This window comes from Biomphalaria glabrata, chromosome 8, assembly GCF_947242115.1.
Source record: "Biomphalaria glabrata chromosome 8, xgBioGlab47.1, whole genome shotgun sequence".
In the NCBI taxonomy this organism is placed as follows: Eukaryota; Metazoa; Mollusca; class Gastropoda; family Planorbidae; genus Biomphalaria; species Biomphalaria glabrata.
Window position 1 is genome coordinate 25,160,865 of NC_074718.1, and position 2,816 is coordinate 25,163,680.

A 2,816-nucleotide genomic window follows, 5' to 3' on the forward strand; every position below is an offset into this window, starting at 1 on the left:
GAAAAGATACCCAACGTATTTAGATTAAGGCTTTGAGGATCGCCGCCGAAAAAAAAAATTCCATCAATAATATTCAATAAAATGTAAGCATAAATTGTGAGTTATAGTCCTAAGTTTATTTAACTAGAAAAATATCAAATTGAGTAAAGGTTGGAAAAAGTCGACTAGGAAAAGGTTATATGGCTTTTGAACTCATCTCAACCGTGACTGTTATATTGAAAAATTTCGTTTGAATTATAACTTTTCCAAAGCAAAGTCTTTCTTAAAATAGTTATGACAAATTCATGTGAAATTACACAAACTCTGTCTGGAAAGGGGAAGGGCTGTAAAATGAAAACGATTAATCCTCGCTCCTTTTTATAATTTCTGCTGATGATTGCATTTTGCATTAAAGAATAGAGGTTGGGCGACTCGATATAAGAATTTACTTTATAGCATATATAAATTATATTAGTGACAGATTTTTTAAATTTTGTAATTTCTTACTATAATACAAAAAGAAAAAGTATTGGTTTGTCCGATGGGGGGAAGGTGATTGCATGTATCGCACTTCCACTTGTTTATATTATATAGATATTCGACTAATTTTGTTCACATACTATGATTTCTCCATAAAAGTAGGACCGCCCCCCCACACACTTAAAGGGTTTAGATTGGAAGGGCAGTAGAGGTATTCGCTCCTCCTCTTCCAATCGGCCAAAGATGAAGGACATAATATAAGGACCGGTTAAAATACCAATAACAAGTTTTAATCATATAGATATTTGATTGATTCTGTTAGCAAGCTATGATTTCTGCAAATAAATAGGACCGCCCCTCACTCGAAAATTTATGGTTGGGGGGGGGGGCGAATTGATGCCATCGCCCCCTCCCGACCCTACCAAATCGGCCAAAATACTAGAAAGGGGGGGGGCGAAATAATCTAAAAATAGGTTGAAATATAAATAATTAGTATATATTATTAACATAAGTAATAAATTCGTATACAAATTGTGTGATTTCTATACTAAAATTCGTCCGCCCCCCCCCTTCGGGGTTGTCGGCCGAGTGGGGGGGGGGGCGATCGCCCCTACCGCCCCCCCCTGGATCCACCAGTGATAGTAACGAAATCCACATTGAGCCATTTGGTATTGATACTGGACTTTAAAAAGTAAAGCTTTATGGAGCGGAGAATTTGCAGATTCGAAAAGCAAGTTTGAAAAGTTTGAGGTCCAGAAATGTATGTAAGTAACGCAACAAAATTGGACAGCTTTCAAAGAAATAACGCGAGATGAGGCACTTATATTCGACTTATATTCGACGCCTGGAATTGTCTTCCAGATTGCTACAGTGAAGTGAAAAGGTTGGCCATTGGAGTGCTGACTATATTCGGATCGACATATTCATGCGAGCAAGCGTTCTCTTGCATGAATATAATTAAACATTAAGTAAGATGCCAATTAACAAATGAAAATTTAGAGTCTTGTTTGAAACTAAAAACAAGTGTTGTGACAAATGCCATCGCTCCCATTGAATTTGTTTGCTCAATTGTTTTATTATTTTAGTACAAGTTAGTGTTGTATGTAGATGTTTAATTCTTTGGATTTATTTACTTATATAATAAGTAATTATCTAATAATGCCATATATATAGTATCTAATTTGTTGTGAAAAACACTAGTCATATATAAATAAATAGATATTTTTTCTTTTGAATATATAGATTTATTTTTATTTATCAAAGAACTTTATTTATGCCAGTAGTGCTACTATTTATAGTTGGCAAGAAAAAGCTTTGTGGCTCTTTAAAAACTTTAAAATTTTGTAAATTGTAATTTTTGGCTCTTCCGACTCAAAAAGTTGCCGAACCCTGCTCTAGGATATCTGTTTCAAAATGTCTGACGCAGAAGGAGATGATGTCCAACCCTCAACCCCAAGTGCTGCCAAAGATTCCAGTGCTCCTATGGATAGGCTACATATGAGGCTTTGAAAGAAGTTCTTAAAACAGCTTTAATATATGTTGGCTTATGTAGAGGTGTTAAAAAAGTCACAAAAGCATTAGACAAACAACAGGCTCATTTGTGTGTGTTAGCTAATAGTGTTGATGAACCATTGTATACCAAGCTTATTGAAGCTTTATGTGCAGAACATGGAATCAATCTTCTGAAGGTGGATAATGCCAAGAAATTGGGTGAATGGGCTGGCCTCTGCAAATTAGATAAAGAAGGCAAAGCAAGAAAAGTCAATGCATGTGGGGCTGTAGTTGTTAAGGATTATGGTAAAGATTCTCAGGCTCTCGATATTGTCAAGAATATATAGATCTAGATCTATATATAAAAGTTAGATGAATAACACTTTGACTTTTCTTTTAGTTAACAAACGATATGCATTAATCTGCATTAATTTAAACATATACAAATATATCTGCTGGACAATCAAAATGTTTCAACAAATTCTGGTTCAGTTGTCTGCAGCATCTTTCCTCGTATAACAATATATTTCAACGGACAAAAATTAATATGTGACAAGTTTTACATGTTAGAATGGACTAAAAAAAAATCCATATTTTCGATAGACATAAGCGACACCGATCCACAGTTTGAAAAGGTAAAATGTTTGCCTGATTGGCGTTTAAAAAAAATCACAAACAGTTTCTTTAATTGAACAAGAAACGTATTTGCATTTATAGTTTCAAATATTTAAATTGATTATACATATGGATCTCGATTTTAGTCTATTAGATTTGCATTTAAAAACGTAAGAAGCTTGTCATTAAACATTTTAGGCGTCTTAAAATTTTCATTATAAAATATTGGTAGCTGCAATCTACTGTTGTTT

The 2,816-nt window shown here is 33.9% G+C and overlaps 1 pseudogene; it reads left to right on the forward strand.

The window, feature by feature from the left end:
• Positions 1 to 1,834: 1,834 nt before the first annotated feature.
• Positions 1,835 to 2,310, forward strand: LOC129927758 (40S ribosomal protein S12-like; annotated as a pseudogene).
• The last annotated feature ends 506 nt before the right edge of the window (positions 2,311 to 2,816 follow it).